The following is a 17,095-nucleotide window of genomic DNA, read 5'->3' on the forward strand; positions in this document are numbered from 1 at the left end:
ATATATATATAAAAATCAAAGCCTAGACTGAAGTGAGAGTGTATAGAAATATCTGAAGAGAAATAGGGGTTGATATTCACTGAGGAGAGCTTCATATGGGCTTTGGTGCTAGTGTCTTCTGAAACTGAAATCAGCTATTTAAACTTTCTCATGCATTAAATCCCACTAATATAGCTTTTATCGCATCTTCTATAAGCAGAGTAAAATCTGTTAGAAACAAGATTCTGCATGAAAACTCTCATCAACTGTTTTTCATTAAATGTTTTTAGATAAAACCTATGTGAATGTTTTACACAAATAATGCATTATCAATAATTCTTCACTTTTCTAAATTTAAGCTAAAATTTTAAAACATATTGAAACGCAAGGCAATGTAGTAAATTTGAACAATATTTATAGCTTAAACTGTGATAGCTGAACATTTTTTGTGAGATCCTTTTCTATGTACATATATATTTTTAAGCTGATGCGAGATGTAATATTTCATGAAAATGATAAAGTAAGAAAAATACAAAGAAGTCTATTCTAATATAGAAACCTGATTTAATCAAATGAATGAAATCTCCCAAACATCATACAGCGTTTCAAGTATTCACATAAATTCCATTCCAAGCAACAGCCAGCTATGTAGCTTTTTAGTCTGATAATATATATTTGCCAGCAAACATTGGCAATATCCCCCTAATCCTATCCCAACTTACACCCGAGCGTTTCCATGGAAACGCAGACCAAAATAGTTTCTGAAATCTATTGTTATTTTGTTACCAGTATGTTCTGAGAGGGCGGACAGGAAAAAGGCTCAGACGGAAAAGGATGAACAGCATCAGCGGAGAGGTGAGATTCCAGTGGAAAGCGAGAGGTGAGGGGTAATGCACTTCAAATCACATCAGTGATTGACAAGAGCCCAGTCATTCAGAGAACAGAGCCGGGGTCTGTGCACCAATCATCCTCGCATTCACCCTCTTTTGACACGCACGCCAAAGACCAGCGGGAGCTTCATCAACATTAACGGTCTATGCAAACCAAAGCATTAATTAACTGCCCATGCGAGTGAACGCAGGCTGAGTGATGATAATAGCGTCTGCACTCTGATGCAGCAATTCATTTCTAGCCGAGATACCAGTGACGCAGATCAATTTTGGGCCAATGATTCATTCGTGTGTCAGTCGTCTGCCTGTTTTTACTAGTGTAATCAATATGTACGAGCCCAATAAAAAGTCATCAACTGAGACATATTTTAAACTTGTCTGGTAGTCTAGAAATGTATGCGCATAAGATGATTACGAGCCAACCCACACCATCTGAATGAAAACCAACAGGCAAACAAAGCAGTTTCATAGAGGTAATTGCAAAACAATTACAAATACGATACAGTCGACAACGTACGTGAGACATGCGTTTAGTGAGTAATCAAAGGATTAGTCAGAGTTTACAGGTAATTGATGAGGTTAGTTTTTCAACGACTGAGTTCACCGTTAGTATAAAGGTCATGCAAGCACACGATAAGGTAGAAGAAGCTGAGCTAACAAAACAGAGAATTTTACTGTGTTAGACTATACGAGTAAAAACCGAACATTTTGGAAAAAGATGAACTAAAGACATGTAAGCATAATTGGGAATATTTTTATTCTTATTTGATATTATACCATTCAAAAGTTTGGCATCGGCAAGTCTTTTTTACTCAAACTTGAAAAATGCATTCAATTGGTACCAACTAAAAAAATACATTCATGAGCGTGCAAATAAACATATATTACTCCCATAAAATATATTACAATAAAACAAAACCTATTATAAATTGCACAAATATTTCACAATATTAGCGTTTGTTTGATTGTTATATATATGTGGATTTTTGATTACTTCCAGCCTTGGTGAGCATAAGTGACTTTTAAAAACAAGGGGAAAAAAATCAATTGACCCCATGTTTTAATGTAGAATATATGTTTCAAAAACGTGAAAATGCCAAAAAAAGCAGCATTAAAATACTACTTTTTTCATTGTAGAAAGTAATTCTAATCTTATCTAATCCTGTTAAACATCCTTGACACTGGAAGCAAGTTTTGCAGGCCCAAAATATAAAAACTAAAAATACTAGACAAATAAATAAACAAATCGAAAATAAATGGAAATAAAAACTAAATAAAAATAATGCATTTGTTGAAATTAGCAGAATATTCAACCTTTTTCCCCCACAGCAAAAGCGGATGGGGACCATGGATGTGGAAAAGTGTCCATAAGCAAATATGATATGATTTGGAGTGGAGAGGATGCATGTGAAATTATGAAATGATCTCTTTAGCTTCTAGCACTGCCTCTGTAGTCTTACTTGATCCTCAGGAGCATCATGCTCCATCAGTTCTGCATTACTTCACATTCATGGCCTAATCAAATCTACTGGAGACATGATAGTGGGTGGTCCTCTCATGAGAGGGGAATATTATATCCCTATGGGTGTTGAATAAATGTTGATTGATGGAGGCAAAGAATGGCCAGACATCATTGCTCATCGTCATTTCTGGCACCATCGTTTTCATAAATGTCTTCTCTCCTCCACTGAAGCAGACATTTTCTCATTAGGTCAGGGTAATAGCCAATTTGATGCCTTTTTATGGGGAGGTAATGGGAATAACAAAGGCCTTGCAGATGCACTTTTGATGACGGCTAATGAAATAAGAAAGAGTGGTACCGGACTGGAGAGGATTTTCGATTGGACTGGATCTCTCATCCGCTGCATACAGGAGGAGGAAATAGTCAACCTTGCCCTTTGCAATTACAGTAAAATGATTCATGCACAGTGGAAGAAGCTTGGATTGTGCCATTTTACTGTATTCAGAAAGATACTGCATGTAGAAGGTCCGCTTATAAAAATGTCGTCCCAGGCCTGGAGCAGCTCAGATAAGACAATAAAGTTTATTAAAGACTCACCCTCGACGTTGATGATGGAACTGCAGGGTTTTGTAAGATTTTAAAATAACTGACAATTTTATATTTATAAAAAAATGAAAACTGTTAAATAAAGTACCTAAAAATAAAATAAACATTTATATAGACATGTATTTTTAGTGCCACTAATGATCAACAAGAAATATTGTATTTAAACATATCTCAGATCTATGGGATGATAGGGGTCATGTTTAATTAAACAACATAAAGGTATCTTTTGCTAATTAATTCTCTGCACCAAAAGCAAGAACAAATTATACAAAAGCTCCATCAACATTATAGCATATGACAATAAAATATTAATGACAGCTTTTTTATTTTTGGTACTTACATTTGGTATTTTTAGTTTTTTTATGAAAACTAGACCTCATATTGTATTTCTTGCTCAAGTCCAAATATCTTTTGGAATAGTGCACCTAAAGTTTGCTGAAAGTTTGCTCACCCTCAAGTCATCTAAGATCTCAGCCTCTGCTCATTTGTCTATTTCAAACATGAAGGTTTTTCGCTTCACAAGACGTTAAATGATAGAGTCATGTGGATTACTAGTGAATTGCAGTAATGTTTTTATCTGCTATTTGGACTGGCACTCATTCGCTGCATGCAAAATTGATCCAAAATCTACATCTTGAATGGCATGAGGGTGAGTACATTTTCAGCAAATGTTTTATTTTCCTTTAAGGATATTTCAATGGGCAGCAGAACATGTTTTTTTTTCAGTGCTGAATCACAATTACTGTCCTTTTGAATAACAAGCACAGTAAAGGATCTACACTCGGCACAGCGATTCCCAAAGGCATCTGGGTCAGAGTAACAGACTGTTCCGGCAGGTGTTAATAGCAACGCTTTTGATTCATTCAAATCCGTATCTTTCATACAGTCATCTTTGCAAAAAGACTCAGAACGATCCCTTAGAGCGCCTTTACTCCGAGCATCAAATGAATGATTCATCGCCGCATTGAAGAGGTGACAATCTCTAGGATGTGACAGTGATATTAAGAGCGATGACAGCACTACAAAGCGAATCCCTTGTAATAGCTCCACTGCTCAATATCCAAGCTCTTATTAAATATTTACAGGGCTGACTCATGCGCTGCTCCAGTGAGCTGTGCTGCCCGGTGGCACAAAGTCGTGAGATGCAACCCCGCAGAGTCCACACAAGCCCAGCACGCGTAATTGTGTTGAACACATCCCAAAATAATAAGCGCAGCAATGTAGGACAATATTAACAAGATTAGGAGGCGATGACTTAATACATGTAAGTACAGATGATTGTGCAGGGCTGAGTACCAGAGCTCCACAGCGGCTTGATTTTGTTACGCGTGAGAAGTGGGCCTGTGAGCTCTGAGATGCATGCAGAGGAACGCAAATGTACTGTGTAGTCAAGCTTGCTATTCAATTCCTCCTCTGGCCAAAACTTTCATGCACAGGAAAACATTGTCTGCGCAATGTTTGTGATGTATTGAGAGACCGTAGTGTACTGTTGGTAATGAGGGCATCCTATTTGGATATGTAAGACGATGTATTATTTAGTACTAGGAAAAATAAACACTAGTGCTTTGTTTTCCACTGGATGGTGAATTCTATTTACCTGCATCTACCATGGCACCAATGATGTGACTGTTTTGTATGTGGAAAAATTTTACCTGGTCTCATGGCATAAATGTACCTGGGTGCACTTTTTAGACACGAAACACGCACCAACAAGTTTAAATTACGGCATTTTTCAAAGGAAATGAACACTAGAGGTAGTAAAACTCCAATACCTTTCATTTCATTTCACACAAATTTACAGAGTTTCGATTAATAAAGAGTCATTTTCACACAATTACTTAAAGAATATCATGTTATGACTTCAAACTATATTAATATGCTGGGATATTTGAAAACTGATGGTGTCCAGCCTCATATCTATGGGTTTTCATAGACGATAGGTTTGTTCGGTAGCTCACAGAGTACAGAGATGTACTTGAGAGGCGAGGAGCTCCAGTTTAAATCTCGTGTGACTACGGTTCGGCAAAGCAAATCTGTGTAAAAGGAATCTGAAATGGCACGGTTGTATCAACAAATGCATTTCTATATCAGTTTTGCATTTGTTAACACTATCTGGTATAGGTTTAGGGTCGGATTTGGTGTAGGGCCGTATTTCCAACATGTTAGAGCATTAACTTTTAACTTCACAGATACTGTATTTGAACTTTGAACCGCCGCAATACATATCTATATCAACATAATAAAATGTAAAATTGGTGTTGCACAAAAAGTGCACAGAGGCACATGAGACCAGGTTGGAAATATTATGGATTATGTATGCCACGTAAACATCTTATATACAGTATATTTTTTAGAGCACAATTGTAGCATCTAGTGCTTCTGAGGCCTTATTTTCCGTTGAAGTTCTGAACAAAAAGAAGGTGTGATGTCCTTCATCAGCATAGTCTGTCTCAGAGTCTGTGCTTCTTTGAAGTGTATATGAAGGCTTTGGGAACCTCACCTCATCACAGCTTGATCAGGTAAAACTGTACCCAAGCAAACAGATGCTGAAAGCCAGGAGTTTGCACATTCACTATACCGACATCAAATTCAAGAATTAACTACTTTATGGAGAATAAATTTTATTATCATTAAAATAACTGGTTTAACTGTTCTAGTTTCCAAGAATTCATAGCACCCCTGACTTTTGCAAATCACGAGCATGTTTAGTGTGCTCCTGGCAGAGCTTATGAGTATTAAATGGAATTGTTTGACCAAAAATGAAAATTTGCTGAAATTTAGATTTTTTTACCTAAGCTAAAAAAAAACATTTTCACTCTCTATAAACGACTAATACTAATTTGATTATGTTAAGTTAACCCTTAATGGGTATTGATTAAAGGTCAAATTTAAAATGTCATCTGTTAAAACCTTATTGATCAGAAGCAATTGATCAAAAGTAAAACAAAAGCAGGGATAGTCCCTCTAGTGTTAAATACTTTGCTCAAGGGCACAATGCTAATAGGGCCATGTGCTGCACTTTAGGCAGTAATGAGCATGCAATTTTGACCAAAGGAGACCAATTAAATCCACAATTTGAGGAAAACCCTCATGCAGTGTCTCTGAGTTTTATCCCTCAGTGCTACTCAGGGCCGTAGCACCTGCTGGCCCCCGTATGAAACTGTGTAATCAGCACAATTAATAAAAAGAACAGAGATACAAATAAAACAAAGTATAATTTTTTCCACTTTGTAGGTATCCAGGTACAGAGATCAATGCATAGTCTTCACTGTCAAAATTAGTCAAAATGAAATTTAGATCAATTCTTGTCAAAACTAATGAATATCAGTGAGTGATTTTCTTTCTATTCAGATTTCTCGTATTAACATTAAGGACACCAACAGCAGCTAGCTGTTAAGCGCGGTCACATTAAGAGACAATACATCAAATGTAATGATAAAAATCTGATTTCTCAACTGTTTACATAACCATCAGTTGTTTTAAAGAATACTTGCCAAGGCACATAATTGGACATAATTGTGTATGTATTTTTTGGTTCAAGCGCAACAAGAGGCAAAACTCAATTTGTTGTTCAAAGGCTGTGTGTTTGTACGTTTAAACGGGCAATTTGTATTTGTTGTGAGAGGCAGCTCTCTGCATGAGTACTCACTTGAGTTGTTTCGCATCTTGTGCTTGAATACTTTAAAATCTTTTGAATGTTTAAATTGGCAAGGCTTAATAACACATGCAATTGATAAGCTTTTGTGACACCACAGAGTCTGCCAATCTTTTTTAGGCTGACCTCGGCCGGTCGGTTGAATAATATAATCGTCACCACCCTGGTGCTGCTTCCTATGAGAGGGGATCTGTCAGAATCATAGAGCAGAGATGATGGCTGACGTGCTATTCGTTCACACAGCTATAGTGGTGTACATGTATGTTCTGATATATAGAGCTATATAAGGCTGTCCATATTTTTTCAGAACAAATGAATGTGTTTTCACTGTTTGCTGACACATCACTCCCTAAAGCAAACACACATCTGCTAAATTCGCCCACACAAACAATAACACATATTGTTTGCAGGGGATAGTTGATCTATGAGTCTTGTTAAAAAAAAATAAACTCACCTGAACATCTCTGATCTAGTGTCTGTCTGTCTGTCTATCTCTGGTATGTACAGTTTTAAAAAGGTTACTTTGCAAACTGAATATGTTACAGATTGCAAGTTACTATTTAAAACTTAGGTAACACTTTTTTTTTATGGTTACACCTATTAGTTGCTTATTAGCATGCATATTACCATTATCAAATTACATTCAATTACCATTTAGTAGTGCTTATCAATGCCTTACTCTACATGACTTTATTGTACATCCCTAAAACTCAATACTTAAACTTAACAACTACATTATTAACTAATAATAAGCCGCGAAGTATGAATTTATTAAGGGAAGAGTCGTAGTTAATAGTTAACAAGTATTACCTATTCTAAAGTGTTAGCAAAATGTAATTTTAAGTAGACTAACTATTTTAATTACTTCTAAATAAGTCATTACATTTGATTACTTTTCTAAAATTCTAACAAATTAACTAATCAAAAGCAGGAGGCAATGTGTACATCAAAAACAGACAAAGCAACACATTAATATTATTCAACATATCCTTGCATTTAACATAAAATACTAAAATATAACCCCCTTTGTAATCCTTAACATTTAATTCCACATTTTGTTCCAGTAACCATCAAATCAAATTGCACAATCTCGTGCATTGCATGTACCTAGTTAAAACTCTTGACCTAATCTCTTTAACTGCCTGCCATCCATCTATTTAACTATCTACCTAAGTGTCTATCTCCAATATCTATTTACTAACCTACTTACCAACATGCCAAAAATTGCTCTCCCTGAAACACCATGAATCTATGCATACACATTTCAGAGAAAAAAGCAAAATACTTGATTGATTGAATATTATTCAATAATGCCTTAAAAGCACAGAAAGTCAAGCATTACATTTATTTATAGCTGCGCCTAACACGACACAAAAGGTCAAATAAAAGGAAGAACTATTCCGACACTACCAATGCAGCTGAGTGAGCTCCTTTGATCGCTATTTGTGCCATCAGCAAAAACAAATACAAGCCGTTGTTACTGCTTCAATGAGAGTAATAACCACCATACATACCAATCAAACCATCCATAAAACCCCACCAGGCATAGATGGAAATGAAATACCAAGGGGAGAACGAGAAGACCACTCTCAGATCAAACTCTCCCACTTAATGAAGATGTTCAAAAAAATCTTCAAAAATTATATTAAAACATGCTCTCTTTAAAGAAAAGAAGTGTGTGATGAGAGATATTTTTCTGTTTATAAATCATCACTGGAAAACTGTTCGACATTAAACATTGACGTGAACATGGAAGCAAAACTCTGACTGATTGAAACATGCTGCACTCCTCTCACCAGATGTACAGACGTAAGACTGCTGATCTAGAGACGGGTGAAACTGTCAGAATGACGTGACTCATTAATGAGGATTATATTAGCATTCTTTTAGATTGATGAGTCATCATCCAGAGATCTCCCTGAGCATGATTTATTCAACAGGAGATAGGAGTTGCTGCGCACACGTCTGCAAGTAATGCTCAGAAGGTCCGTCTGGAAGGCAGAGGTTAACGGAGATTTGATCGAGCACATATATATACAAAAATAGCTAGAATCACATTTATAGAATACATTTTCCCTAAAGCGCAACGAAAACCAAGAACACACAATATCTTGTGTTGTTTTACATAACAGTGTTAAGCAACGTAATAAGCTTGTTTAGTGCACGGTCACGGTCAGGTCATCATACAGGCTTGTCACTTTCAGTTCCGTATTTCCGTGTAAATAAATGAAAGTCACATAAGCTTTATTTACTTCATAGGTGAAGAACGCACTGGCTCAGTAAAGGAATTATGCAAATCACGTAACAAAAAGAGAAAGACTGATCATTTAGAAATCTGCCATAATCAAGGAGTGGAGGTTAGCGCTCCATTACCGTACACATTGTTTCTTTTGTTTACTACAGTAACAAATGTTGGGTTGGCAAGAGATTATAATGAGCTGTTAATTATCAAGATGACTTCAGAATATTGGAGAAAGGAAATGTGTTTATGCTAGCATAATTACCAGCAAAAACAATATGATAATAAAACCTACCACGCTGTAATATTTCATTGGTTTGACTGATATTGATTTACTGCATGTATCTGCATGCATGAAAAATTCCCTCATGGGTAACACTGCCGCCTAATTAAGTTGGAATATGAGTAGTAAGTGAATAAAATCCATGTTTTTGTGCTGAAATGCAGCAATAAATTGATGCAAGTGTTTAGTGAATTAACCCAACAGTCTTTCTGATACGATTCAGTCATTTTTCAGCTCTTATGAGGCGATGACCCAGATGAGTCAGTAATTGTAAGTTAATGTAATGCTCTTGTGCTTGGAGGAATAAAATCGGCTCAGTTCCAGCATCAGCCCAACAGGGATAGATGCTTTAACACACGCGGTCAGGTTCAGCAATTACTACTGAGCCTGAAGGCAAACACCATTTCTGTCCATCACTCTATTTCTCTCTCCCTGTGTTGTACTTCTCTCCCATATCATTTTTTATCTCCCCTCTGCTCTTTGAATACTGCTATAGAGCAGGACAAAGACATTTTTTTTCTTAAATAGCATTATTAATAAATTGTAATAAGTAATACAAACAACGTCAACTGCATTACGATAAAGTCATACTACGGTCATTACCTTGAATTTACACAAGACCAAGTTGTTGGCACCTGACTATGACATTAGAGTCAAAAAAGCAGAGTGTGTTTGACAGTACATTTCTTCACAGCTGTCATACAGCTTGCAGCCTGTGACTCCTGTGCGCTGTCAACCTGCTGGAGATGTCCGGGGTTAGCTCTTGAGCGAGAGCCACATTCACAGTCAATCTGTAAGGTGTCACTTAAGCTGAAGATTTATAAGGTCCACAACAGGGTTCAAAATTAACTAGGACTCCTAAAGAACTGTCACACTCCAGAGTGACATAAATAACAAACATTCATGCACAGTATATACCAGTGTCAAAAATTAACTGTGGAGTTGACTAGTAATCTATATAAATATGTTTAATATTATTTAGTAGTTAAGATTAATTTAGTAGTACATTTTACTTTCCATTTTTTACCAAGCTGATTACTACCTAAAATATCAATATATTTTCAGGCTGTTTTAGTCATATTTTAATGTAACAAAGTAGTTTGAGGTGTTAGTTTAGCCTGATACACAAAGGCAGAATGCACATGAACACAAGACGTGAGATTGAACCAATCACAGCCAATCACTATTGCAATGGAGGCACTTCTCACATGACTTTCCCACATTCATTCTATTTTTTTCCCCTCCAAACCAACAGCATGCTCTAGACAGCATGCTCTAATAAAACTCAATGAGCTCAGGGGAGGATAAAGAGCCCAGATTTCAGCTGTAAGTTTACTTGCTGGTGTATGGTTACCTGCTTTTTCTTTAGAAAAATTAGTGATTTAATGTCAATATTTGCTTTGCTTTATTTCAATTTTAAAGGCACTGGCCTTCCTCTCTAGAGGAATCATCCCCGATGGTTCTTGTTTTTGCTTTATTTCGACAACAAAAATAGTTGCAAACAAAGCCACAGCAAAACAGTTTTTTTGTGTGTTTTTCGAGAACACACAACAGTGTGCTACTAAATCAATTAGCCATTTGAACAAATCATTTGAACGAATGACTCAATGACTCAATAATGCAGTGATTTGCCACAACCTACTGACAATTGTAGCTTTATGTTTAAAGGGGTCATATGTCGTGATTTAAAGTTTTAAAGTCTTTGGAGTAGTACTGTAATCTGTAAAATTGCAAAGACTAAAGTGTCAAACCTAAAGAGATATTTTTTAAAAAGGTCAAGACTCGTCTACGCCTTTTTTAAATACCTTATTTAAACACACCCCCACATACTGATACCATATGATTTGCATAACGCCACCTGAATGTTTACAAAAATCACAACACACAATATAGCTGACCAATCATAGCACACCATGCTTTTCAGAAAGATGCGTTTTGTAAAAATCAATGCTTTTCAAAAAGGTAGGGCAGAGAGGAGCAATATATTTATAATATGTTGAAAATAATGTATCTTTTTAATCTTAAACAAAAAACCCACATTGCATTACACCAAATACACCAAATAATTCGTTTTTTTTACCATTATCATATATCATACCCATTTACTTAATATTTTTCCATTTTTACCTAAAATCATTTCAAACATTTCTACTGCCAACAAAACAGCCCTATAGTGTCTTACTAATTAAATGTATTGATTCAGTTTAAGAATTTGACACAAAAGATGATGCATACATTTAATTAGGTAAAAAAAATATGGCCTTATAAAGATAAAAATCGATTTAAGCTGAAAAACTTAATTTCTGTTGCCCCTGCAAACTGACCACCTCCCGGAATATGACAATATTTAAAAAGTTTTGGGAGTCAGCTGTTCATGCCAGTCCTAAGCCTGCCAAAGTACAAGAGCAGTAACATGATCAGCAAAACGCTGTCTAATTATCGTTATCAACTAAGTTCCAGAAAAAATAAACACTTTTTGTCATTAACGCACACCCCTATTTAGGTCTATATTTATTCTAGTCCTTACATTTTTTACAAGAAAAAAATGTGCAAAAACATATAGTTTATAGTCAGAAAAAATGCCACTTAGAATTCTAAAGTTAATTTGCGTCACTTGACATTTACAGTATGCATTTACAGTAGAACGCCCTCTCCCTCTCCATAGTGAGATCTGCGATCTCTCTCAGCTTACAACAACAGAGGGATTTAGAACATGCTGTCTATCTTCCCGAAACTAACCCTCTTTCTCCTACTGCATTAAGTAACATCGCTACAATCAATACAGCACCTCAGAGAGACACTCAGTCCCCTAAAGCTGAAGATGCACCACAACAGTGTCTATCACTCACATTTTCCACATCCTTCTCCCAGTAGTGTCCGCTGGTTTGTACTCATTTTCAGTTTAAGTGCAAACATTTTCCATTTTCCATTAGGCAGTGAACACAAAAAAAAATCTCTTGACACCTACACCCTTAACAGTTCACAATATTATCTGACCTAACCCAAGGAATTATGAGTCTCCTGCCAAGTGTGAGTCAGGCTTGATAATATGCTGGTATCTTTTGGACCAATAAAGGCGACTGGCAAGCCACCAAGAGACCAAAAAATTGCGTGTCAGGAAATTTATCTCAAATTAATGAAATTACACATGCATTATGCTGTTCTTAAATTAGACACGGTTTGACAACAAACTCAGCTATTTATACTGTTTCTGTACAGCATTGATTGTGGGATCAATGTACCTGTCATTTGAATGGACCGGGAGATCAATAAACCCCCTGGACCTTAAACTCCTGACACATTCTACCTCCTACTTAAAATGCTGCACATAATGATGCATTGCATAATACATGTCAGCTACTGTCCCTGTTTGCTGTAAGACATTAGGGCGATCTAGTTTCTCTTTCCCAGGAATGCAGCAGGAGGAAAAAGATTTGATTTACATTCGAATAGGTGCAAACCCAAAATGTCTTGGCAGAGAAAACGGCAGATGATTGTCAGAAGTGTGCATATGAGAGAGAAGACTCATTAGAATAATTATACACCAGGATACAAAATCATTGGGTTTGACTGTTCAAATAGAAGAATGAGCTTTTTGCTATAGGTGCACTGAGAGAAGAGCTATAAATACAACTTGTTATTATTGTACAATTATATAAAGCATTTTTAAAAATGTAATTGTGCCTTGTATCCTGTAATAAATTCCAAAATAGCTCATTAAAATCTGGTATATCATGTTAATCACTTGACAGCAGCGCTATTATCAGAAGAACGTGAAAAAAGAGAGATAGTAAAAACAGCATCTGGACAGCCATGAGCTCTGGCACAGTTAGTATTTAGTCAGAGACGGCAGATCAATAACTTTACAAATGAAGTAATGCATCAATGTATTGCACTGACTGAACAAGTTAACACATCGACTTTGTTTTTTGTGAATACTGCTGCTTATTGACATATGAAGCATGAAGAAAAGACATCCAAAACAACATTGTGCAACTGGTGAGTGGAAATGACTTTCCCAGTGGGGTGTTTCAGACATCTTGTCATACGCAGCACATTCAAACTGTCTTAACGACGTAGCTGTTATAAACTGATGTAAGTCTCCTTGAAATTAGCTGTAAAAACAGTCCCACGAATCTAACTGAAATCGTACCGTCTTTATTATTTATAAATGCCCTCAAGAACTAAAACGAGCACTTTCTATGGAAATAACACACTTTAAAATAATATACTTAAGAGCAGACTGATGTATGTTTTTAGAGACTTCATTTAATATTAATTTTATACAAACGTGTTATAGTTTTAAATATGTATTAAATGTAATTAGCTAAACTTTGCTTTCTAACACATTTCAGAATAGTTCATCTTTGTGTGCAATTTCATAATTAGCTCTATTGTCTATTGAAATATTGTCTTTGAAACTGAGTATTGTCAAATACTGATAAACATATAATGTTAAACTATATATCATATCTGTAAAAAATGTGCATGTCAAATATTAAAACATAATGACAATGTAGATTAGGTTACAATTAAGTGCACTTTTTTCACAAGGATTCTCATCACCATCAATATTGTTACATTGTGAGATTAATTATCTTTACGTAAACTCAAGGCTTTGCGTGAACTGAACAAGACAGATAGCAAGCAATGTAACATTTACCATTTTCCCATATGCACGCTCATATTTGCTGTGGGGTTGTTAACAGATGCTCCTGTTGTTTGTTGACATGCTGAGAATGCACAGACACTTGCTGACTATAATGCCACTTTACGGGATGTGATTCCATTAGACATAGATCTGTTTCTTCTGATAATGTCTGCCTCGCTGAAGGCAAATGTCTCCCCTGTGCTGACTATAACAGTCCTCTACAACAGTTGATGCTTAAAGATAGCTTGAAACGAGCCACTGAGGGTCATTACGGCTACTGCCGAGCTCTTTTAGTTGGAGAAACTATCATATCGGAGTACCAGGAACGCATAAACCTTTGGAAAACCCTTGGGTGAGACCATTACTGCTGACTGAGCTGCACTGCAGCAGCGCTCTGGTCACTGCCAAAGAATGGACAAGGTTTATCGGTAGATTCAAGCCCTATGAGACTGTGGTCACATGACAGCGTGGCCCCGAGGAGTCCTGATGAACAGAGCATCAGCACACACCGTAAGTCTTAACCTAGACAGTATTAAAATGTTATGCTGCTCTTCAGAGTCTTCTGAACTATAGCCTCACATTTGTCTTACACCCTACGCAAGAGAATCGGTGAAACAGAGAGGGAGATGTGGACAATGTGGGCAATTTGTTATGTAACTTATGTATGTTTTATTAATCATTTCAGACAGCTCTTAAAGGAATAGTTCTCCCATGAATGAAAATACTGTCATTTTCTCATTCTCGTGTGGTTCAAAACCCATCTGATGTTTTTCTTAGGAACATGAAGGATAATGTTAAAAATACAAAGCATTTTTTTATACAAATAGTTTAAAGGGAGAAACTATGGTAGAAACACTTGGTTTTTATATATATATATATATATATATATATATATATATATATATATATATATATATATATCTTCATATGTTTTGTAAGAACTTATAAATATGTGAAGCACCTTGAAAATACAATCTAATTTCATGACGTTGAAAGGAGAAAAAATGAAGTCATATGAGTTTGCAACAAGTTTTCATTTCTTGATCAACTGTCTCTTTAAGGGCCCTAGAAGCAGTTGTTCTCGCTCTCCTCTCTCAGCACCACAATGAACCTTAACAAGCCCAGGATTTATGTTTTTAAAAAAAATGAAGTACAAAGCAAATTTATGCACCAGCAAAACGAACAAGAGTCTGTAGTTCTGTTTTACTAAAACAAAAAGGCCCTGATCAGCACAGCTGGCTTTAACATGGTGATTAACCTAATGCTAATTCCACAGATTTAATATAAATCCAGTCCCATTCATACATGCATTAAACACTGATTAGCACACATATGACTCTAAGAACAGGCAATTAAACTCAGTTTTTATAAATCCGCTAGTCTTTATGAATCCGTATGGTTCATTAATGCTAAATGTCTGCTTCATCATAATTTAGTATTAGCTGGATTTGGCTAATGCAGTACAACAGAATACCACACAATGCACCATACTGTAGCACTGTTAGATAAATCCACAAGCAACACAAGACTTTCTCTCCATCTGCTGCCGTTTGTGCGCGCAGAGAGAAGTACGACAGAAAAGATGCACAACAACCAAGCAATAAACCGACGGCAAACACTGCGCTCTATACACATCAGCACCGCGGCTCACTACCACTAAAACTGATCTGAAGCCAGCGGTGCTTTATAAGCTGGAGTCTGCCAAATGAAACTACCTTCAGTCAGCTTTCCAATTAAAACTTTAAAGCTGAAGCGTGTAATTTCTGTGCTACTATTGGCACTTATTGAACGTGTAGAAATGAAACATCACACCACTGATTGAGTCAGAAGTGTCACGCTGCCTTAATAAACAAAGAGATCACAGCTAAATATGTATTTTTAAAGAAATAAATCTAAAGAACGTTAGTACATTTGATAGATATTTTTATTTTTATGTCGGTTTCTTTTTCTCATCTCGTATGTATGTTTAGATATTTTACTGGAAAGCAAGACAAAAAATATTAATTTGCAAAGTTTACACTCCTCACGAAGTTGACCTACAAATGGCTGACTCATAGTTGTCTCTGCATATTTAATTAGAATATAAAGCAGTGTTTTAGCTTCATATTTTTATAGAAGCATTGGCCTACACTGTATGTCTCTTCCTTAACTGTGCCACTGTTTCCTGTTTAGTCACTGACACTGTTTTTTGGCCTCCTGGGTGGCTCACTTTACGTTTCAGCAGCTTACAGTTAGCTGGAGCTCATTCTATCCACTAGCCCTGTGGATCTGTAGAGGATTACTGATGAAACTGTTCGGTAAAAGCCGCACAGTACACAACTAATACAGTACTTACGAACTTTGGAGAAAGTATTCTGAAAATAACAAGTGAGGAGGTTTAAAGCACAAGCTTATTAATTTATGATTGGATGTAGCAGCTTGAAGAGAGAAGTTTCAGGAAATGTTTTCAAAGGCACATTGCATGTCTTATTAGGGACATGACGCAAATGCTTTTCTAAACCGTAATCTTGCCAAGGCAGAAAATAGTTTTATATCGAATTATGTGATGTTATATGATACTATTATTGTGTCTGCAAAGCTTTTAAATCGCACTTAAAGTTTGTGGACATACCCTGGTTGGTGAAAATGTAATAAACACTGATGCTATTTTAAGTGTATTCCCTACTGAGAAGATCAGCATAACCATAAAAGATGCACTGATATAAAATTCTGGCTGATAGCAAAAGCTGATAATTATTTTATAGTTTTGGATTATAACTATATAATTAGCGCTGTCAAACTATCACATCCAAAATAAAAGTTTTTGTTTACATAAATGTACTGTGTATATTTATTATGTATATATAAATACACATGCACATACAGTATGTTTGGAAAATATTCCGTGCATACATATTATATTAATTGATATTAATATTTAACAAACATATTTTTCTTAAATATATACATGCATGTGTGTGTATTTATATATAAATAATAAATATACACTGTACACACACATATATTATGTACACAAAAAACATTATTTTGAATGTGATTAATCACAATTAATCATTTAACAGCCCTAATAATAATTTATCAAAATTCTACAGTACTTTTTATAAATTACAAAAAAATAGAAGCGTAAATCAATTATTTTAAATGTTACAAGTGAATTTTGGCATCACTACATTGTTTATAAAGTACAATATGAAATATGGATAATTATTTTTAAGGACAAGTTTTAAATGATTATGCAAAAAAAGGATAAAATTTGTATGTACAATTAAAGCAATAGCTCAACCAAAAAGCAATATTGTGGATATATGATTCATATTTTTGAAGCGTAAA

The 17,095-nt window shown here is 35.6% G+C and overlaps 1 protein-coding gene across 1 annotated transcript in view; it reads right to left on the reverse strand.

The window, feature by feature from the left end:
- The window catches only part of kcnh5a (potassium voltage-gated channel, subfamily H (eag-related), member 5a), a 72,755-nt gene that overhangs the window by 24,574 nt on the left and 31,086 nt on the right, over positions 1–17,095 (reverse strand). The window lies entirely within an intron of this gene.

This window comes from Puntigrus tetrazona, chromosome 4, assembly GCF_018831695.1.
Source record: "Puntigrus tetrazona isolate hp1 chromosome 4, ASM1883169v1, whole genome shotgun sequence".
Classification (NCBI taxonomy): domain Eukaryota; kingdom Metazoa; phylum Chordata; class Actinopteri; order Cypriniformes; family Cyprinidae; genus Puntigrus; species Puntigrus tetrazona.